The 24,077-nt window shown below is 42.9% G+C and overlaps 1 long non-coding RNA gene across 1 annotated transcript; it reads right to left on the bottom strand.

Annotated features, from left to right (window-relative positions):
• Positions 1–1,814: 1,814 nt before the first annotated feature.
• Positions 1,815–22,322, bottom strand: LOC308558367. Its single transcript, XR_013998991.1, has 5 exons — positions 22,059–22,322; positions 17,450–17,638; positions 6,161–6,235; positions 4,838–4,872; positions 1,815–1,897 (listed from the first exon to the last, which is right to left on the bottom strand). It is a non-coding gene; the product is annotated as an uncharacterized lncRNA (long non-coding RNA).
• Positions 22,323–24,077: the final 1,755 nt, after the last annotated feature.

The raw sequence follows: 24,077 nt of genomic DNA, 5'->3' as shown, positions 1-24,077 counted from the left end.
AGCTTCTCAGGTGATTGCAATGTGAACACATGGATTATGGTTTAAATCAGAATCACCCTGGATGCTTTTCTCCATATAATGATGCCTCCCATCCTTCCTCAGCTCATCAAAGGCTTGTGAGAGGGAGTGTGCTGGGGGAGGGAACAGGGGCTGCATGTGTTTAGAGACACACATTTTGAAAAAAGCTGCATCCGTGATTCTAATAAGGCTCACCCACCCCATTGGGAACAATGCACTACTGCCTCATAATAAACATCTTTTCAAAACCATTCCTACTAATTTTCTCAGAAAACCTTTATTTTACAAATAGTAAATGTACTGACCATTTTCAAAACCTGATGAGAGGAAATTAAAGCCTACTGTACTTCCAAAAATTAGACTAATTTGGTGAAAAAAAGCATAACACCTACTTGTCTGAGCAAGGTTAGTCTTTACAACTACTTTTGAATTATATACTGTAACATCAGAACCTTGAATTCAAAAGAAGCTATGGAATGCAGCCAGAGTGGAGTCGTTTTCTTACTCCTGGATTTAGTGTCCTGGCTGCACAAAAAGATTAAATGATTATATGATAGGTGCCAAAGCTCAGGACTTTAGAGAGGTTTGGGGCTCAATTTTTGATGAAACACAATTTGATCTCAACTACTGTTATAAGTGAGAGAAGAAAGTTACAGTATTATGATTGTGAACTCCCAGTTTTTAATAAAGTAGAAGTTACTGAGAATTTAATTAGTAAAAAAGCTGGTACAAGAGAAACAAAATTAAATTTATGAACAAATTATATTTTTAGGACTGAAAAATTAGGAATGAGGCTACTAATATTTTCAGGTAGCATTTCCCAAACTGTTCTGGAAAATCAGCTCTCATATCCCAGGGAGACGCTGATAATGCTCCTTGGACAACCCCAATGGAATTCAGGAAGCTCTATGTCCTACTTTAATTTTATTTCGCTCTTAAGTAGCTTTAAAGTTTCATCTTAGCATGTTATAAAGTGCATCTGCAATTGTAAACTATGTAGGGCTCACAGAACTTACTGAATAATTTTCAGCAGCATCATGACACTGTTACGTTTGCTTAAGTATAGACCTGACTGTGGCTGCGTTTCCAAAACTTCACTTATCTAACTTTTTCCTGCTTTGATTTTCTTATATATGGATTGATACAGTGTCTTGGAAGTGTATTTATATATCTATATATACATATATAACTAAATTTAATATGTCTATAAAGTTAAAACCTCAATTGAACACATTTTATCCACGAAGAAATCAGCCTTGAGAAGTTGTTCCTTAACCCTGGTTTGGTGCATTTTTCCTGGACAGAAAAGTGAATTCTAATACAGAAATAGTGCAGGAAAAACAGAACAGGGGAAATCTGACCAAATCCAACTAAGTGTAAAGGCAGATGCCCTGGGCCAGTGGGGGCCGAGCTGGTCCTCCTGCCAAGAGCAGCTTGCAGAGTAGCACATGTGGTTTTAGGCCTTTATCTCATAAAGAAACACTTTTCTCTAGAAAGAGTCAATGAGAAGCACCTCTCCTTGCATTTTGTTCAACAATATCTCAGCCACAGTATTTCCTCAGGTAAAGATGAATACTCTTGGGGGGAAATTTATATTTGCTCACTGGCTTTCCCGTCTTCCATGTTCTCAGATTAAAATGGAAATTGAAATCAATAATAATTGATACCAGTTTCTTAACCTGATCTTGGAAAAGTATAATCAAATGAGATCCCATATGGGTAGGATGCCTGTAGCATAAGGTGTCTGTCACTGAGCCCGGGCAGCCTATTTTACTCACCATTGAACACTGATTCTCGTCTCGGGCCGGCAAATTGTGCTGTTGTCTAAAAATATTGTTGAGCATGAGCTATATTTTTCTCTAAGGTGATCTGGAAATACCTGAAGGGGAAGGGGAAGAGAAGAAAACATCACAGTAAGTTAAACTTAGAAAAGTGTTTTTTCTTTGTTAAAATATCAAACATGAAAGGTGAGGGGGTGTAAACAGCCTGACCTGTGATATGCTAGGGCAGGAAAGGTCACCCTGGGGCGAGGTCCCCATTTTAGGAACAAAAGCGTTCTACCCTGGTGACAAACCTGGCCTGTCGCTCCTGCTCTGTTCATCTCTGCCTAACTGCCTACTGTATCGGTGTTGCTGTATTTTTATAAACTAATTCAGATGAGCCTTCCTTTCTCATATTATTATAAAGCAGCTTTCAGCATGCTGTCACACTTTCCCACCAGTATCTCCCGCAAATACACAGACAGGACAGGGAAAAGAGGGGGGAAAATTAGAGATTCTTGCATGAATCCTGGCCTGAGAGTTCCAAATTCTTAGTAATGGGAATACTAGAAAAAAGGAATAGAGGATATATGAAAGAATCAAAAACAATTCTCTGAAAGCAGATCAGGCCTGTAGCCTTGAAGGCCACAATAAAATGGAAAGTTATAAACAAAAACATATTATAAATTCCAGAACCCCGGGAACAGAGAGGGTTCTAAAAGTTTCCAGGGAAGAAAGGGATGGGGGAATCACTAAAATTAATAATATATAATGTATCATCCCATGTCAACAGACTTAAGAGCAACTGTGGTGAGAAAACAGTAGAAATGCCTCTAGTACTGCAAAAATTAATTTCAACCCAGAATTCTATATTTTATTAAACAGGAGGCATTTCAGAGAGGCTATATCTCTAAAAAATTTCTGTTCATGTATCCTTTCCCAGGAAAAAGTGCTCCAGTAAAATGAGGGAGTGTAACAAGAAAGAGGAAAACATACCACCTAGGACAGCGATTTTCAACCAGTGTAAGCGCAGCCCAGTGTGGTGCCACAAGAATTTTTAAAGCATGCAATACCTGACTATTCAGGCAGAGACACTAATCTCTTTTCCCTGAGATTGTCAAATAAAAAATGACAACAGCCAACACAAGAGATGTCCAGTGTGACTTAATCAAAATTATAACTTTTTTTTTTGTCAGATTGGCAAAAAATATATTTTTTGGTGTGGCACAGAATTTTATTTTATTCATTCATTTTACTTTTTAAAATATATCTTTATTGATTTCCGACAGAGGAAGGGAGAGAGAAAGAGAGAGAGAGAGAGATAGAAACATCCATGATGAGAGAGTCACTGATCAGCTGCCTGCTGCACGCCCCCCACTGGGGATCGAGCCCGAAACCCGGGCATGTGCCCTGACCGGGAATCGAACCCTGATCTCTGGGGTCATAGGTCTACGCTCAACCACTGAGGCACGCTGGTTGGGCCCACAGAATTTTAGTAATTAGTTTATGTGTGCCATGAGATGGAAAAGGTTGAAAATCACTGATCTAAGACATAGGGGACCCCACACAAGAGAACAGTTATGTGAGCTCCCAGGTGACTTTAAAGAAATATGCCACAAAACAGACACAGAGCAGGCTTAGGGAAAGCAAGTCTCTACTAGACTAGGATAACAAGAGGGAGGAGATTGCTTCCAATAAAACATGGAACTCTGTTTAGGAAATGGAAAATATTTTTGACAGCCCTGTGACAAATGTTACAGAATTTTGGGAAAAAATATTTGTTAGAAAACAAGAAGTGAATATAATCAAAAAATTAATTCCACACACACAAAAGTGAAAACTTACTAAGTATTATGTTAATGTAGCATAAATGTAGTATTTCTGTCTGATAGCCATCTTTCTCTGCCAAATTACTAGATTGTTAGGAAGAAAAAAATTTATTTTGAAAGCAGGGAGACCAGCCTACTTGCTGCATCTGGCTGTGTGAGGTCATGGTGACTAGGAAGAAGGGGTTGGGATTGTCCTGGAGAAGTGCTCAGATTTCAGTCACATAGGGGTCCCAAAACTGTATACACACTGTAACAGCTGGTAACACACTAGATTTTCACTCCTTTCCAGGTTTAACTGATTTGAAATAATGGGGGGAGACAGACTAAGCTTTGAGCAGAGAAAACTTATCCTAACAACCCACTAGACCTTCTTTCATAGGGATTCATAAACATAAAGTTTACGGTACAGAAGCAGCAACAGTCAACAAATTGAGGGAGCAAAATACAGAACCAAATAATTCTTGCTGTTTGCGATTCCATTGCTTTCCCTTATCATCTGTGCCTGGACCAGAACGGTCATCAGTTTGAAAACAGGAACTGACCAAAAAATTATTCACTTCTGTAGATTCTTTCAAATTCTGAAACTGAACTATATGTTACTAAACACTGACTTGATAATCATTCAATGTGCATACACAACTTTTGTGACACCCTGTATTTGAGAAAAAGAATGAAGGGTATACAAGAAAGAGGTACAGCCACAGAACTGTATGGCTCAGCAGTAAAAAGTATTTACATAATATAACAGTGTAAACATTGATTCTGATTTAATAAAAACCATGTTACATGTTGAGAGGACAGGGGGAGGGAAAGAAGGCCACGCTGGAGTTGAGAAAGCTAAGCTTTCAGCTGCTATGACAATAAGTCAATAGATGGTGCTAAAAATTGACTTAGCTATTATATTGTTGTTTATTTTGTAAAAAACAAGATTAAAAGTTTAGGTAAAAATTTAAGGCAGATCTTTCTATCACAACCATATTATTGAAATTTAACTTAAAGGTCAGAACCCCTTAAAAAATGGGGATTACTAAGCCAAAAACTTTCCTGAATATGTAAGTTTGATAATTAAGATAACAGTTTGAAAATTAAGATAACAGAAGTGATTTAGAAAATCTACCAAAAAAGGGACATGCTGATGACACTGGGTCCATTATATACTTTTAAAAATCATGGTAGACAATTTAATTCATATTATTAATTTCTTACTTAAGTTTTCAAGTGTTTACTTACATGGTGTGAAGAGCTGTTCCCCCTCTTTCCTTGCACTAAGAATAAAAGGAATAAGTGATCAATGCAGATACAAACGCCTCAGGGAAGCAAAAGTTATGATTCCCTGACAGATACCAACACACAAAATAACACAGATTTCACTCCATTTCCTTTATCACTTCTTGACAATTTATAATTTAAATCACTTGGCAAGAGGAGTCCCATAAAGTAAAACTTTATCCTATGTTTTACTGTTTTACCTAAGAGAGATTCTATATTAGATACAAATCAAAGCCACTCCATGTACTGAAGAAAAGGCAAAGCTAATTAGGCCGGGTGAGAATCAGCTAATGAACAAGTTTAACTGCTGCATCTCTGAGCCACTGCTCAGCCCTGGTTCCTAATTCTGCATTTACACCCACTTTACGTGAGTCACCAGCATCTAGCAGTTGATGGCTCCAAGAACCAGTTTCTGGCCAGGCCCCTGGAAGCATCCTGCACCACTGACTGGTAACCACCTGGAATATCTTGCAAAGGATCCCATCTAGTTTAAATTGTAAAATGAGTGTGGCTAACCTAACTAAACACCTGCAACACAAAATTGTTTTGCTCTCACAAAGAAATGAAAAAAAAACAAAAGCTCCAAGAGGGTCCTGGGCTGCACTTTGTTCCCCCCGCTGCCTCCTCGAAGGTGGGGCGGGCATCACAGGCACCTTCCTAGGACTGAAGGCAGCTTTTCCTTTACTGTCTCCCCCTCTCTACATGAGAGCAGCCCATGGTTCTGGAAGAAACAGAAATACAGCAATCCTACCAAAAACGATCAGCTCCAGAAAGTCAAAATGCACACGTACCATGAAAAGGCATGTTAAAAAGCCCCACTGTTACTGCGCTGCGTTAATTCAGATACACTGGAGCCTGCCCTTCTTGTGCCTCTGCTGTCTAATCAACTGAAAGCTTGGTCAGTGAGCCTTTTTAAGCAAGTAAACACGATTTAACATAACATTAAGGAAAATAAGCAGGCAAGCAGGGTGATAAAATCCTACAGTTCTGACTCTTTTCCTAAAACAAACAGGGCACAGGAAGCTGACACTAGTTTCCCTGCTGATGCTGAGCTTCTGGGGCCCCGCAGGCCTGTCTGCTCTGATGCCCCCGGGCAGCCCTGCAGCAGGTGAGGGAGCTGGGAGGAGCTGGAAAGTTCTAGATATGGGGAGGATGGAGCATTTGGTTGAGCGCTATGTAAAATAAAGCCAAAATCACAAATTCAATCCTCATACATAAACAACTGATTTTTTTGATTTGTTCAAATAAAAACCTAACTGTGACCTAAATCCTATCTTGACTTACCATGCATTTGATATTTCTTTAGGAAAATTGTCCTTGCCCTGGGATGGTAGGAAGGGATTAACTCTAAATACCACTCTGTATAGGAAGAAGAGAAATAAGCATACTGATTTAGTTGAGTAGAAAAATACAAAATTTAAAAAATAGCTATACATCCATTTTAATCACTTAAACGAAGTTGAAAGAGGTTCTTTTTTTGTTTTCATTTTTTAAAAAATATACCTTTATTGATCTCAGAGGAAGGAAAGGAGAGGGGGAGAGAGATAGAAACGTCAATGATGAGAGAGAGTCATTGATCGAGCCTGCAACCCGGGCATGTGCCCTGACTGGGAATCGAACCCTGATCGCCTGGATCCCAGTTCGACACTCAACTGCTGAGCAATGCCCGGCCGGGCAAAAAAGTTTTTAAGTAATGGTAACAAAACAATTTTAGTGAAGGCAACAACATAAAAATTCTACCAGGGTTATTAAAAATTGCAAGATCTTTCTAGATATGAGGAATCAACCCAGGCTATATCTTAGACTTTTTTTTAACTTGCACATAAACAATCTAATTTAAATTGGGGTATCATATATGTGCTTTCCCCTTTCCACTTATCAATTAGAAATATAGTCACTCTCTTTTATGCTGATATTACTAGCTCATTCCAGAAACAGTCTCAAGAAGCAAGTTACACTGTGGCCAATTAGCGACAGATGCAAGCTAATACATCAAATAGGCCCAAATCAAGTGAGCTGCTTTTGGAAAATGTTCTTTACACACGTAGGCTGATTCTAACTCCATTCAGATAGTAAACTTAGTCAGCTGAGGCTTACTTGGGGCTGTTCATCGTGGCGCATTTTAAAGGATAGCATAAGAGCTCAGTGCTCTAATCTACAGGAATAGTTTCATGACAGTGACTTTTTATACTTTTGACAAAGTGATTTTTTAGTTCTGCCCTCAATTTCCAAAGCTAAACTCTCACTTCTTCCTTCCATGCCCCATGATTAATTTGGGTCTTCAATAGGAATTCTTTCTCGGCCTGATCATAGGGCTGCTTGCAAACATGAAATCTGCTGTGAACACATAAAGTAGGTCCCCTGCAGTGCACCTTGCACCGAGGTGGGATAATCTTCTACTTAGGCAAGAATACCAAACACATACTTGAATTTTAATAACACAAAGTTCCCCACTATATGCGATTATAAAGTTGTCATTTAAAAAAACAAACCCTCTGATATGCCTTAGCAATGTCCATCTCAAACCATTTAACCAAACTTGTAAGAAAGTGGACCAAGGTCCTGATGGAATAATGGTTCAGGCGACATTCCCCATGTCACATAATAATGGGCCTGTTTTTAAAAGGGCATTTGGAGGTCAAATATAAATAGACTATACCCCTGGTTCTTGGAGAATCAAAATGCTCACTGATATGTTAAAACTATAGTAATGAATAAAGTCTAACATCATGTCCAAATGTATTTACCCAGAAGACTTTCCCCTCCGACTAACACAGTTAGAATGTTGCCCAAACATCATTGGGGACTGGCTGGTTTTGCAGACATCTGAGCCGTCCACTTTGACAGTCCCGCCAGCAGAGAAATTAAATAAATGAACCAATTGCCTTGTGCTTCAAGGAAGCTCCTTCTCTGAATTTCAAGTTTATTAAATTGCTTTTGAAGACACTATTCTATTCAACATTTTTTTGTAAAAAACTCATACAATTATTTTAAAGGATTTTCCCCACATATTTGAAAAATGAGACAATGTGAGCTATTTGGAAAAATAAACTAACTCCGTTGTGCACAAAGTGAGAGGCAGAGACTATCAGAGCAGCCTGTAACCTCCAGGTGCTGAGAGAATGCAAGACTATTTCCTACCAAAAATAATGCAAATATACTGAATTTGAATAAAAAATAACACATTTGCAGAAGCAGCCATGTTTATATAGGTGCCTATGCCATGATATAGCTAAATTAGTAATTTCACTGGAAAGCCCAAGAAAAGTATGTACTTCAGTCAAGGAAGCTGCAGGCTTACACACACACACACACACACACACACACATCCCCAAAACAAGATGTGCTGCTATGGCTCTAAATATAAAAATCAAGAAGGCTGGAATGAAAGACATGACAATATGCAGAAAAAAACAAAATTAGCTCAAGTAACAAACACAAAGCTGAAGCTTCCCCTACCCTACACCCAGTTCTAGGGCAGGCACAGCCCCAGGGCTGGCCGATCAATCCCAGCTGGTCTGGCACCTCCCAGGAACCTCAGAGAAAGGCAGAGCTGATCTCTAGGATCCTTAGGGCCTCTGGAGCTCTGGGCGCTGACTTTACCAGCATGAGGAGGAAGCCTTTTCAGGAGAAATCCACAGGAGCAGAACTGAGACGAGTTCTGAGAAGCTCATTTCATTCCTGAATCAAGGAGCACCTTGGTTTTTACTCTGTGAACTCTGGTCATACAAGTCAGTGGTTTTAAACAATCTTTTGAACCTCCTTAGAAAAGCTTTTTAAAACGAAATGACTAGACCGAAAGGTTTGGTTGTTTTTATGGCTCAATGCATACAACTAAGTTGCTTTCTAAAACAGGTGAGGGCACACTAGAGTATAATGCCTCCAAACATACCAGTTTTAGCTTCCACCCCAGCTTTAATACTTAAAGAAATCCTAGTTATGTGAATGAGGAACCTCACAGTGTCTCTAATTTGCATTTCTTTGATTATATAGTTTGACCACAGTTAACAGTGTTATTTCCACCTTGGTGAGTCGCCTTTTGTTTACAGGTACTGTATGTATTGTGCCCACGAGAACCCTAAGGTTATTAATTTGCATGAGCCTTTCATAAAATGTTTACCGTTTATAGCCTCCAACAATTTTATATATATATAACTTCCACTTTTTGCTAATGACAAATACTGCATCACTATTTTATAGTGTGGTTTTAAGCAGCATTTTTTAGAAAGAGATTGATTTCAATTTATTCCAATTAAATAGAAATGTCAGAAGTTTCTAGGCCAACTGCTGGGCACCTGTTCACTTAAGGTTCCTGCATGTACTGACTGCTCTATCCCCTATACTACACATTGTATTTACTATACATTGTATTAGTTTTCTGACCCACAACAAAATTTAGGCTCTAACAAGTGGATTATACACTAATGATTTTCTCTCTCTGAGTCTGCACTTTCCCCCCAGGCAGGTGGCTCCTTCCCCCTGGCCTGGAGCTGGCTGCCCCACCCAAGGGCACAGGGTGAGCCCCTGAGTCCCCCAGGCTGCTGCTCCTTGAGCCTTGCTTCCTAGGAAGCCTCTGCCCCTCCCAGCTCTGGCTTCCAAACCCCCTCTGCAGCGGCCTCGCCTTGGACCTCAGGGCTGCCTTGTTGGAGTCCTCAACACGTGTCAGTGACTGTGACTGAGACGTGACAGTTCCCACAGTGAAGTACACCGTTCTTCCATTATGTATTTTTAAAGGTACTTTGCGCAGTGTCTTGGACTTTTAGGAACATTCCTGAGTAACAATTTACCTCCATTTCATCTCAAATTATGGAATGTTACTGTTTCAACCCTGAAGTTTAATTACTCTAATACACTAGAAAAAGGGTGTGTGAAAAAAGGTAGTATCCCCAAAGCTGATCACATGACATGTCACTCTATCAGTCCCATCCCTGTGTCCATCCATCTGAAATTCACATTCCTGCTCCATCAAGCCTGATGTTTAAACCTCGGAAAACTCAATTTATACCACTCAGAGCCTGTCTTCTCACATGTAAAACAGATATAATTCCTATATTACTGAGCTCAAAACACTGTAAGGGTCAAATGAAATGCAAGAGGAATTTATGTACTATATATAGAGCACCAAGAAATGACAAAAAAGCTTTCATAAATTAATTCAAAAGCAAAATATGAAGATTTAGCATCACTTCAGAGGAAGTGTATGAAGTGCCCGCTCATTAACCAGCACCCCCATGTCATCTTAAGTAAATGTGAGCCTTGGCTGCCTGTTGAAGGGAAAGGAACCAAAGTCACACAATTAGCAGGAATTTCAGCGTTTTTAAAAAATAAGCAAATACATATTTCCCCTGCTTTGTCATGTACATCACTGGATGTCCTCTCCTTCCTTTTCCATGTAACTTATCCTGGAGATCACCACACGCCAGGAAAGATATATTTTATTTTTTATAGCTCCATAGTAGTCGACTGTGGGGATGTACTAGTTTATTTTTCTGTGACTTGTAATTCCTATTGTGTCACTACATTTAGACTTAATTTCCTTAACTTGGCCCATTTTAGGCCCTTACAGTTTCTGTTCAATCCACGGTTGACTCCCCTGCGCGACTCTGCCCGCCGTCTACCTGACACCCCTGCATCCCCCTTCTCACCCAGTAGCTTCTCTCTCTCTCCCTCGATGTTCCTCTCTCTCTCTCTTTATACAATTAGCATCATTTCCCTACATATAATCCTCCAGTGGCTTCCCATTACTAGACTAAAATTCGTATTTTTTGTCAAGGCCCACCGGCATGCAGGTCTGAACGCACCGCCTTCCTCCTCCCGGCGCCCGTCAGTCTCCGCAGCCCCCCCCCCCCCCCCGGCCTGCTGTTCGTGCCTGCACTCCCCGCACCCCCACCTGCATGGAGCGTGTTCACAGGGCTCCCTCATTTTCAGACCGGCTCAGTGTCACTAAAGGGAGCAGCCGTCTTTAACCTTGACTTTCTTAACTGTCCATGTGCTGTTTGCCCCTAGGATCCTTTAGAACGTGAAAACCTTGGTTAGGGTGGGAGCCTGGCCTTGAATATCACTGTTTGTCCTGCATCTGGAATGGTGCCCAGTAAATAACTATTTCAGTGTACCCCAAGTCAATTAAGTTTCTCCCAATTCTCTTATAACTCCTAAGATTTTACCAAATGCAGTCTTTAGATTTGTCATCTAACATCAGCAAGTCTTTCAGATCTTAGCGTAGTAGTTACACAAAATCCACAAAAAAACTAAAAGAGAAGTTCTGCTGTCCAGTGAATAACCAATGGTGACTTTACTTTGGGATAAGAACATTTAGTGTTAAAATACCTTAACTGCAAAATGACATCCTAATCAAGATATAAGAAAGCATACCATCTGAAGTCTACAGGTCAGTACAATGCATCTGTTTTTATCTGGGTCCCCAGAATAAAGCATTATAATGGGAGTGTGCATGGTTTCACTTTGGACAATGGCCCATCCTAAAGACTGGGCACCTGAGTGATGCTCCAACCATCTGAAGGTACAGGGACAGTTATGAAAAGGTCTGCAGCAGAGCTGCGCGCAGTTGCATAGAAATACCCCTTGGAGCGCCCTCCAGGGGTCAGGCACAGGTCCAGGGGCTTTATGTCATTACTTCTCTTTATAACACAGAGCTATAAAGCAGCACACAAACAATGACTTCATTTTTGTAGAATCACATGTTATGTTTATATGCGTATGAAAGGTTCAGGAAGAATAAACACCGAAATATTAATAAACGTTCTGGGTGTTCTCACCATAAGCGAGTGACTTTTCTCTATTTTCCAATCTTTTACATCAAATGCTTATTAATATTGTCACCAAAAAAAGAGGGTTTAAAATAGCTCCTGGAAAGAGTGAAGATCTGCTGCCCAGAGGTTTTTCCTCATAGTATTGCCAGTTCCTTCCTACGCACCCCTCAGGGGTAGCAGGGGGAAGGGTCCCCTGAGAGAGCACCTTGAGCCAGCAAATTAGCAAAGCTCATGAGGTCAGGACATGAAAGGCTGTGTGAGCAGTTGGTGAGTAATAACAACACTGCATGACAGGACCTTAGTGTCTTTTTTGTGTTACTGAGGCCACCATCGGTTATAGTCGATATATTGTTAGATAAAGGCAAGTTGCTACACAAATTCTTTTAAGTCTGTCTGAAATCTGTACTAGGCTTTTAAGAATATCCCCTGGAAATGACTTAAAGAAACCACCTTCTGTTCCAGAAGAACAAGGCAGAGCATCATTCAAGGGTGATTCTGTGTAAGAGGCACATGGTTCAATTCTCCATCACAGAAAAGCCAGAATGTTTTACATCTAAGTAGGTATTTCCTATTTCCAGGGAAATTGATATAAAATTGTCTGAAATATAGACATTAAAAGCAAATTCTCAGTGTCCTTGGACTTTACATTTGCTATTTTCACCTTGTTTCTATGGAAACTTAATAACAGGCAATTGCTGAAACTGAGCTTTCTCATATCAAGTTATTGAATGTATCTCCAAAATTAAAAACAATTTGAAATAGAAAATCTATCACATTAAACATAAAAGGCAATTCTATACTTTGAACCCTGTATTTCCAGCTTCTCTGGTTTACATTACTCACTACAGGCTTGTGCTCACGCCCTGGTCCTTGACCTGCCCTCTCACCAGCTTCTCACAAGGTCCCTCTGCGTCCAGAGCACTGTCGGCTTCCATCCGAGGCCGTCGGAACACACTCCTTAAAACACAGCAACTCGCACCCGGGGAAATTCCTGCTCCCCCGTGACTTCTACTGTCACTCTTACCCACTGTGATGAGTTTATAGACACAGGGGGAGTAGCTGTTGCTTCTGAGTTGTATACAGTGATTTCAAACGGGAGTAATCACGACGGGAGGAAGTTAAAATGGGCTCACTTTATGGAGAAATATGAAATATAAGCTGCAATCTAAAGAGTTTGTAAGCACCACAGAAACTGAATTTGGCACATTTCCACCTGCACGTCAGCCTCTTCTGCTCAGCAGCTGTGCCACAGTCACTTCACAGTCTAAGTCTCGGTTTCCTCGGCAGCAATGGAGGGAGAGTATACACGGGCCTTATTTGCAGTTAGAAGGGCCAAAGGAGATATACATGGAAGGGAGTTGTACACCTTAAAAGAATTAAATCAAGGTCCTCTTTAGCCTCTCATCCAACACTACCCATACACTAACTGGTTTATAAAATCACTCAGGGGCTTACCTGGCAGCGCCAAGCAGAGCGAGCAGAAGTTTTCACAGGTACTTACTTGCCTTGTGCCTAAAGGTACACTTAATTGATTCACATAATTTGTTCATTTATTTCATAATATTTGAATATTCTGAAAAGCGAGTACTTTTCAGTTACAAAGCCATGTGCACCATCGGGGTGAATTCACACGGCTAATTATTCTAACATTTAAAGAAATTAAAAGCTCAACTAAAGTTTAAATAGAATAAGAGCTATAGTACATTTGCTCTATGAAATAATCTCTGGCATTTACATGAAACAAATGGACCAATGGGGTTTTAACATCTTTGTGAATGTTTTCTACTTCAAAACCAGTCTCCATTAGCTACACTGTCATCAGGCTTATTTTCCAGCAAGTACTTCTTCTCCCTCCCTCTCTCCTCCCTCTCCCCCCCCCACCCCCCTTTAGGCACCTGGTCTTCAGAAGTTTTACCTCAACATTCCTACAGTTAGACAGGAATCTCCCTGCAGGAGGGGAGAGGACCTAGAGGGCGCCATGGAGACGAACGTTCTGAAGATATATTTGTGTCAAAGTAAATAAATTAATCAGACTCAGAGGTTTCTCCTTTGTGTAAAAAACAAACAAAATAGTATTCTCTGTAGCACTGGCAGCACATTACACATCATTCAGTAATTTCAAGTCCCTCTCCCACCATTTCCCTCTGTATTCAAATCACAGTTGGGAGGAATAAAGCAGCTTCTAGGCAGGCAACTGAAAACAGCCTACTTAAGAACACCACGTAGAGTCCATGTCAGTTGTCTATTTTGAATTGAAATAATAAACTCTAACATCTTTGCAGTTGAACTGTCCTGATTATCAACTATCTTAACAGGTGGGAGCCAGGGTATCCCCAGCCCCTACCTGGTTCCTTCAATTAAGAACCTTATGGATAAGTAAGGAGAGGGAGATGGGATGGATACTCTGAAGTTGGGGGATTCAAGTTTTCACTGACAAAAAGGAGAAGATATACCCAAAAGTCTTCACAGAGGCCCACGAGACATTAAACAGAGGCATAAACAAGAAGGGCCAAGGCCTGGAGTGTCTCAGGCTGGGTTGGAGTACGAACTAGGGGTCTGGGTAGTGAACATGGAAACTGGCCAGACAGGACGGGAAGGGAATAAGGGGTGGGGACACCAGGAAGAGCCAGCTCCAGAAAAGCGGCCTCCAGGCAAGGAGCCTGCGGGGGTGGCTCCCTGCTAGGGGACCCTGGGGTCAGCACAGGACAGAGGTACTCCTTAGAGCAGTGAACACCCGCCACCTCCTTACCATCGGGCTTTTCCACGTCACTGAGGCGCAGGATAGGGTGGCAATCACAGAACAGGGAATGCAAGTTGTCAACTTCCATGGCAGCCGTGGCTGGTGGTTCTGCCACTGAGTTCCTGGAGCCCCCCCCATACACAGGAGTCTCATATTCCCGAGGCCGCCCCCCAGCGTGCTGGCCCAGCTTGGGGCTGGCATTGGGCTTCAGGCAGCAGCAGGACAGTTTGTTCCCCATGAGGACCCTTCACTCCTTGCTGCTGTCACTGCCTTCACTCAACAGTCCCACCCCCCAACTCCCAACAGTGCCAAAGCCCTGTACAGCACAGGGGCCACTGGGCTGCCAGGCCCTGGGCAGGGCTCAAGGCCTGGCTGTGCCCCTGCTGCTGCCCCCCTGCTGTCAGCTGTGACCGCCTCCACTGAGCTGACTAGTCTGTGAGGACGGCGAGCAGCCTGACTTAGTCCAAAGGTGTGGAGATCAGACAACTGCTGAGAATCACAGCCACCGCAAGAAGAGAGCACAGCCGAAGCTCCTCCTCCTTCCACAGCTGCTTCTCAACTGAAGGCAGTTCACCTGGTTGGCACCAGCCAACCAGAGCACATTCCGAGGTCACCTGGTTACGAGGGAACAATCCCGCCCAGAGTTCCCTCCAGGCACCCACCTTACAGGGAAGGCAGTGGTTCAGGATGCCCCTGCCCTGCCCTGCACCCACTCCACCCCCTTACCAAGGGCACAGGCCTGGCCCGGTCTCAGCTTCCATACATAATTGCCTAACCAAGTCCAGTGCTGTCAGGAGGGCAGGAAAGCTACAAAGGCCATTGCCTACAGCATCAAGGTGAAGAAGTGAACAGGAAGCGAGGAAGTGAAGACAGCAACTGAGGGCTTCTCTTCCCGAGCATTTGGCTGAGAAGAGAGATGTGGCAGTAGTGAGAGGGAAAGACACTGCTAGGATATGTTTATTCTTAGATGAAAAATACATGTATATTTATATGTTAAAGGATAAGAGCCAGTGCAGAAAAAAACAGAAGTTAGAGGAGCCGGGGGAATGAAGGGAGCAAGCCCCTCGTGAGCAGGAGGGATGCACCCAGAGCAGGGACGGACGAGCTCTGGAAGGACGGAGAGGCCAGGAGGGAGCAGGACCTGTGCGGCCACAGTGACATTGCTGGTAGAGGGGAGATTTAGGAAGAGCTCGTTGGATGACCTCTGTCTGTCTTTATTTTAATAGGCTCCTACAGGGAAAGCCCCTGAGAAGGAGAGGGTGAGGTGTCCAGAAGTGTGCCCTTCAGAAAAGCTGAAAGTACCCAACAAAACCCAAATAATATCATTCCTCAAAGGTGGGCAGGTTCAAAAGAACTTTGAGCAAAACCAAGGAGCTCTACTATAAATAGATGTCACAGAAGTAGAAGAGAAGTCTAATTATTTCCCCAAATAATTAACAGGAATAGCACCAACTTTTGGAGAAGAGTAGAGAAAAATTTAAGACAACAATGACATGTGACTGAAAAAAGTGTGAACATTTACAAGCCCTTTAATCACACATGTGCCAAAAAAAATAAAAAGGAGCAGAGGGAGTGTTCCCCTTTATTAAAAGGACAGCAGGAGGGAAAGATCAGCTCAAAAATCAGGGAAGCAGAGATTATTAATATTTAATAGTTTAAAAGATATAAGTAAGGTTTAGTGACAAGAATGAGTGACATATTAAAATGTGGAGACCACAGTGGAGTGGGAAAGGGCTCGATGAAGTTCAGTTTCAGTAAACAACATGGAGTTAAATCCTTAGGACCTAGTGACTGAATTCCGTGGTGATAATATTATTGTCTAACGTCCTAGGAATGTCATTAGATACCATTCTGGATGACTCTTGTACACTTGATGGATGCCTAAGATTATGTGACAAAGTAGCGCCTGCATTTGTCAACAGATCCACACATAAAGAAATGCATGACCTTGAATACTAAAGAATTTTAAACTTGCTAAGCGAAAAATTAATAGAAAGAATTATCAAGAAAGTAGATTTTAAAAGATTTTGTTTGAAGAAAACACTGCAGAGCAGTAAGAAAAAATCCTCTACTTCTATAACAGTAGCAAATCAGGGAGAGCAAAGGGAAGCTAATAGGAGTGATATGACTTGAGTTAGGGCAGAGTTTGATTTTGTGACAGAATCAGAGACCTTGGTTTTGCTCCTGATGGCTGAATATCCCCTGGGAGGACTTTATGATCAGTGTTTAACATGGTCTGGTGTGAACTCATTCATTCACTCATTCAATACCATTCAATACGTGAGCCTTTACCACAGCCTACATACATGCATTCTTAGGTTCTGGGGATGTTGCTTTGACCAAGATAAACAAGGTGCCTATTGTCATAAAATTTATTTCTAGTAGAAGGGTCAACACACAGTGTTGCCCATCCCACCACAAACTCATGGCTCAGGATGGCTATTGATCTCCAGCTATTCTGTCTTCATTCCAGACAGCAGGGCAAAATGATAAGGGACATTTTTTTCCAGAATATCCACATAGCACAATGCTTATATATTACTGCCTTAAAGACTAGTCACATGGCCACACCTAGCTGCAAGAGAGGCTCAAAATATATAATCATATAACTGACTAAGTAAGACAGAAGACAAAACTGATTATTGGAAAGTAACTAGCACTCTATGCCACAATATGTAAGAAAAGATTAGAAAAGTTTCAACTTCAGGAATAATCATGATAAAATATCATAGCCCTTTGTAAGCATAAGTGAAAAATTTATACCAGCAGGTCTGTAATAGTCTTTTCTGAAGCAAACAGGACAGGAACAGTGGAGAGGGGTTTAAGCCATAGAATGAAACTAGGTTACATAGAAAAAAGATTCTCCTGCAGTCAAGTCATCAGGATTACTTAGAACATGGGTACTGTGACTAATAGGGGTCCAGCCTGAGTATTATAATGAGTGGTTCTTACAGAAGAGGATTTTGTGTGTAAGTAATATGCACATTTTTCCACGGCTGACTGCATCATCATCATCTTATTCTCTAAGGCATATGTAAACAAAAATGCTAAGAATTACTATACCTGATTTGATGTGGAACAACTCTCATTCCCAACTTCAGAAAATTATAATCCAGATTTGTTAGGAAGTAGGGCATTCGATGATGTTGATATTCACATTTTAGTGAACTGTCCAGTGCCTCTTCCACCTGTCTCTTTCCAAGCCTTCTGAACTCTTCTCCCATCTTCTGTCTTCTCACAGCATGTAGGTTTCTTTCCACCAAGTGAGTCAATTGACATGAGAATTTTAATTTATTTGATATGATGCTCTGAAAAAATAATAAGGGTGTTAGTTTGCCAGACCATCAGGGCATTAATGTTTATTGGACAGGTCAGTGTCAGCCCCAAAGGTCCACTGTGATTACAGTCCCAAATCTCGGAGCATTTTATGAGGCCAGTTCTAAGATAGGTTTCCAGTGTTAGAGGAGGGTTTTTTCTTTTCCTTTCCTTCCTTTTCATTTCCTTTTAGGTGTTCAGTAAGTTTATTAAAGAAGTATCAGTAGAAAAAATGCCTTTTATCTCTCTGGTGAGTTCAGTGAGGTGTATGTGCATCACATATTTAATGGTATCTAGCTGGCTAGCTGGCTTTAATATACTCCTTTAAAAAGAAATAACCTGCTGGCCTATAGAGTTTATGATGAGAAAGCAGCTGACAGCCTTATGGGAGCTCCTTTGTAGGTAACAGCTTGTTTTCTCTTGCTGCCTCTAAGATTCTCTCTTTGCCTTGGATTTTTGGAATTTTAATTATGATGTGTTTGCGTGTGGGCCCCTTTGGGTTCTTCTTGCTTGGGACTCTCTGTGCCTCCTAAACTTGTGTGACTTTTTCTTTCATTGGTTAGAGAAATATTCTGCCATTATTTCTTCAAACAGGTTCTCTAACCTTTGCTTACGTTCAACCTCTTCTGGCACCACTATGATGCAAATATTGTTACATTTCATGTTGTTCCACAGCTCTCTTAAAACTATACTCCTGTTTTTTAATTGTGTTTTCTTTTTGGTTCTCTAATTGAGTGATTTTTTTCCACCCTGTCGTCTAATTCGCTGATCCGATCCACAGCTTCCCCTAATCTGATGTTCATTCCTTCCAATGTTTTTTTTATTATTTCTACTATGTCGTTCTTAATTTCCTTCATAGTTTCTATACCTTTTTTCATGCTGTTGAGCATCATTATAATCAGTATTCTGAACTCTGTATCATCAAGTATTCAAGGTAATGAAAAACAAGGATCTGAAACCAAGAGTACTCTATCCAACAAGGGTATTATTCAAAATAGATAGTGAAGCACGGCTGGGCATGGCTCAGTGGTTGAGTGTCGACCTAAGATCCAGGCAATCGGGGTTTGGTTCCCAGTCAGGGCACATGCCCAGGTTTCAGGCTCGGTCCCAGTAGGGGGCGAACAGGAGGCAGCCGATCAATGACTGTCTCATCATTGATGTTTCTATCTCTCTCTCCCTCTCCTTTTCTCTCTCTGAAATCAATAAAGATATATTAAAAAAAAAAAACAAAAAACAGATGATGAAATAAAAAGCTTCCCAGACAAAAAAGGCTAAAGGAATTTATCCCCACCAAACCAGCACTGCAAGAAATGTTAAGGGGACTGTTGTAATGAGAAGATGAAATAGAGAATGAAAAACATAGGCAATAAAGAAATTTTATGGCAATGGATAAGTACCTATCAATAATAACAAAGATAAGTGGAATAAATGATCCAAGCAAAAGACATAAGGTAGATGAATGGATAAGAAAACAAGACCCAAATATATGCTGTCTACATGAGACCCACCTCAGAACAAAAGACTCAGACAGGCTGGGGAAAAAACCCAAAAAACTTCTAGAAGACTTTAAAAGAGAAATCAAAAGCAATACAGTCATAGTAGGGGAATTTAACACCCCACTGACTTTACTGGATAGATCTTCCAGACAAAATATCAACAAGGAAACAGTGACTCTAAATGACACACTAGATCAGATGGGTTTAACTGATATTTACAGAACATTTCACCCTAAAGCTGCAGAATATGCATTCTCTTCTAGTACACATGGGATATTCTCGAAGACAGACTTCCAAACAAGTCTCTACAAGTTGAAAAAGACTGAAATCCTATCAAGTATCTTCTTGGACATTTACACCACAGAATACTATGCAGCTGTAAAAATGAAAGATCCCTTACCCTTTGAGACAGCATGGTGGGATCTGGAGAGTATTATGCTAAGTAAAGTAAGCCAGTCAGAGAGAGACAAGTGTCACATGATCTTACTCATGTGGAATCTAATGAACAAGATAAACCAATGAACCAAGTAGATTCAGAGACATAGAAGCATGGAAGAGACTGAAGAATCTCAGAGGGAAAACAGATGGGGGTCGGTGGGTGGGGAGAGATTAACATGAGAATTTATATGCATCTTTGCATAGCCCTTGGGCTCAGAAAATAGTGGCGTGAAGGCCTGGGGGGAGGGGTACAGAGGGGATGGGATCAATAGGGGAAAAAAGAGGACATGTGTAATACTTCCAACAATAAAGATAAATTGAAAGAAAAAAAAAGAAATAACCCTCCCCAGTTCAAAACTGAGGCTTCAAAGTTGAGTATTTGTCCTGCTCCAGCTTAATTTCCTGAGCCTACAAGAGAAACTGGCACACAGTGCTCAATAAATAACTAAGTTGCCCTGGCTTCTGTGGCTCAGTTGGTTGAGTGTAGTCCCATGCACCTAAAGGTCGCTGGGTCAATTCCTGGTCAGGGCACATACCCCGGTTGCAGGTTAGATCCCAACTGAGGCGTGTACAGAAGCAACTGATTGATATTTCTCACATCGAAGTTTCTCTCTCTCTCCCTTTCTTTTCCTCTCTGTAAAATAAATAAAAGCATATTTTAAAAAAATAAATGACTAAGTTAATTAATTTTATGTTTGGAAAAACCTAGCTGTAAGAGAGAAAAATTAGCCACCTTTTGATTCTACGCAGAATAGCGGAAAGAAATCTACAGATAAATTGACTTAAGTAACAGGTTTAACCTCCTCCGTCCCCAGCGCCCTTGGAAGAACCAGGCCGGACTTGTAAGCCAGCCGCTCTGTCCTCGGAAGGCCGTCCCAGACACTGGCCCATCTGGCACCTGGGAACTTAGATTTCCAGAAGGTTCCCACCACATTTAGTTTAGAGGAGCCCCCTGTGCCTAAACGGTTTGTACAAACAATGTGGTTTGTGTGAAACACTGGCTTTCCTTGTGGCTCTGGAACTTGGCTGTATGCTGGTATGGGATGCCCAGAGGATGGGCCCCCAACAAAATCTCAGGGCACTGAGTCTTGCTGGTAGCATTTCAGGTGTCCTAGAACTGGGTGCTGGGAGTTAAGTGCTCCCCTGTGACTCCCCTGAGAGGGGACCTTGGGAGACAACGCCTGATTCCCCAGGACTTCTCCCCTGGAGCCTTTGCAAATTTTGCCTTTTCCTTTCCCTGTAATAAATCAAAGCCAAGGATCTGCTAAGGAATCAGCAAACCAGGGGTCTTGGGGACCCCGATCCATCCAGAAAACAAGTTAATGTTTACTCTTGCCAATTTTTCCTCCCTTTGAACAGAGAAATGGCAAAACTCTTGCTTTATAAAATAAGTTGCCTGTTATTACTAACTCAACAATCTTGTGTGCCTAAGGTAGGTGCCTACAGATGACCCCGACAATCAGTCGCAGGCGTTACCTTGTCTCCATGTGCTTATGCTTCTCCCTAAGTGGAGACCTTCCTCCTGAGCCGCTCTGGGCCTGCTCCCCAAGGTGGGACTGTGAGGACCCCTGGGCTGCCAGGCGCTCTGGGTGCAGGTGGTGCCATGGCTCATGTTATGAATCTCCCCAGGGCTTTTCCCTCCACACTTGTGTCCAACTCTTTTACTCTGAGATTCCTCTTATTTATTGCTTATTTGCATAGGCTTCTTGGACTTTAATCCAAACCCGCTCAGGCAAAGCTTTGTTTCTAACTGAAGTGTGCTTAGCAGACTGAATTTCTTGCTGATACTGTCCCAGGAAGAAAAGGCTCTTGGCAGCCTCAAGCACAGAACAGGAGCTACTAGAACCCTGCCTGTGAGAGGCCGGCGCCCCCACCAGCGGAGCTGGCGCTGGGAGGTGCACTCAGGGCAGCCCCTGTCTTACTTCTCAAGGACTTTGTACCTGTGTTGTTGCGGATGGAGAGGAACGTTCATTAGGCGGGATGAACGGGAACAAGAGTTACCCGATTCCTGAAGCCGGCCTGGCTGGGCGTGTGGGGCGACCCTGAGGGACCTGGACTTGGCAGGGATGCGAAAGCAGGTCTCCAGGCAGAGGCACAGGCCCAGCTGGTCCGTGCCTGGGGCGCCTGGGGCAGCGGGTTTTCCAAGCCCCCCTTCCCGCGCCCCAGCCCCCCTGCAGGAGGGAGTGGGGCGGGCGGGCCGCCTCCTCCGCAGCACCCGGTGCAGCTCCCGCAGCTCCCAGGGGCCCAGGCAGGGCGCCCGCAAAACCGCCCTGGCCAGCGCCCTTGGCGGGCAGGCACAGGAGCAGGTGCAGGCTGCTGGGGTTCCCCCGCGGCTGGGAGCCCCTTTCCCCCCCCCCCCCAGGAAGGCCAAGGGGAGCCCCTCCCGGGGGCGCCTCCCCGCCTCCCCGTGCAGCCGCCTGTACTCACCCCGCGGCGTCTCCACCAGGCTCAGGTCAGAGGTTGTGCAGCTCAGCGCCCCTCCCCCGCACCAAGCCCGCACTCTCGGCTGCGAGCCGGCCCCCTGCGTGGCTCCCGCCCGGGGCCCCTCCGTCTGGCGCCCACAGCCGCGCGGGGTTGGGCCGGGACTGCGCTCGGGCCCCTTAAGGTCACCAACCGACCGCGGGCCGCTGGGGGAGGGGCGACTGCGGGAGGAGCGGTGGGCGCGCTGCGGGGCAAGTGCGGGTTCCAGGCACCCAGAGGGGGCAGTGAGGGCGGGGCGTGTGCACGCGCCCAGGGCTCAGGTGCGGGCACTAAATGTTTGCAGGGGGGCAGGGGGCGCACAGCGGGAGGGGGCGCAGGCTCACCCCAGCAGGCACCATGGTGGGGGGGCGACAAGTGGACCCGCCCAGGCCCACACTCCCCGCATCTGGGGGAGGGAGTTGGGGGTGAGGGTTTGGTGCGGGGAGAAGGGGAGGAATGAGCCCTGTCCTGACCAGGAATCAAACTGGTCACCTTTTGGTGCATGTGAGGATGCTTGGGCAACGGAGCCACACCAGCCAGGACTTAGTCAACTTTTAAATGATAGTTTTGCCTATTTTAACATGACTGAATGTCAAAGTAGAAATGATTACTTTTGTTACACAAATAGCAGGTGCTTGTATTTTGAACTTTAGGCTTCAGTTTTATCTAAATAATCAAAACAGAATTTAATGGCCTCAAATACATCTGTTTCTATATCTAAGGCACCATCAAATAGCCAAATCAAATTATAATTCTGGATTCTGTATAGGAGTAATTTTATAACTAATTTGAGACTACAACAATGATCGCCTTAAATTTAGTACCACTAAGGTCAATGTCACATTGCCATGCTACCATAGCAAAGTCCAAGTGATCATACACGCTTTTCCCCTGTGCCTTTACATTTGGTTATTAAGACCAATTTCTTGAAGAGATCTGCCATATTTCTTCATTGGTTTCTTTTTTCCAACTAAAACTGTTTGTCTGGCAATACAAAAGGTCAGACCTGTCTTCTGAATGAGGCAACGTAACAGAAAGTCTGTACTCTGGGACGTATCAAAACTAAGAAGCTGGAGGAAGCGAAGTCAGCCCCCCAACCCCATCCTCCAGACTCTGACTCCCGGCCTCAGATGTTATGAATAGCAAACAAGAGAAGAAACATGCATGTGCTTGGAAAAGTATAAAGTATTATTTAAATGTGAAGTACTGCTATTAGTCCTTAGGGTGCTATGTGGGAAAAAGAAAGAACGACACAGAACTGTGCATTTGCCTCAAACTGCTGCTGCCACCTTGGTCTTCAACCAACTGAGAGACAAGTAGGTGGGAGAGGCCAGCAGCAGCTCTGCCCTCGACCAAAGGAGGGGAGCGCCTCCTGGTTAGTTTGGGGAGGACATAGAGAAAGCAAACGCAATTGCTGCTGCTTTCATCATTCTTCCTATGTGTAAGCTTTCTGACGATCCACAGCGGAACCAAGAATCAAAAATCCCAGTAATATCCCCACAGTGACCCTTCAGAAAGCGGCACTACTGTGCTAGTCACTATCATAGTCTCTGGTAATAGAAGAACAAAAGGAAAAGCATAGGATAAAAAGCGAGTAAAGCAAAGAATTATCAAGGAATAGGTAGAAAATAAAGATCTGAGGCTCCCTTTTATTCTGAGGTTAGCAAGGGAGAAACAAAATCCACACTTCTGTTTAACATACAGAGCAGATTTCCCATGCTGATAAGAAACCCACATGCTAGAGGGCCGCTAGAGACACTAAGCACACAGCCTCTGAAGCATTGCTCAGATCAATATTTATGCACTCAATATTTTTCAGCACCTACTATGTGTCAGGGGTACACTGTATGATGGGTTAATACCAAGCTGTAAATTGAGATGAAGCCAAATTCCTAAAACAATGACACAGCATCGCTCTCCGACATGTGCTCTGAATTGCCTTCATCTAAAAAGAGAAATTAGTTCATGAAAGCGGAAGGAAA

This window comes from Miniopterus schreibersii (genome assembly GCF_964146895.1).
Source record: "Miniopterus schreibersii genome assembly, chromosome: 1".
Classification (NCBI taxonomy): domain Eukaryota; kingdom Metazoa; phylum Chordata; class Mammalia; order Chiroptera; family Miniopteridae; genus Miniopterus; species Miniopterus schreibersii.
The sequence above is the reverse complement of the archived record's forward strand: the minus strand, read 5'-3'. Positions and strand labels throughout refer to the sequence as shown.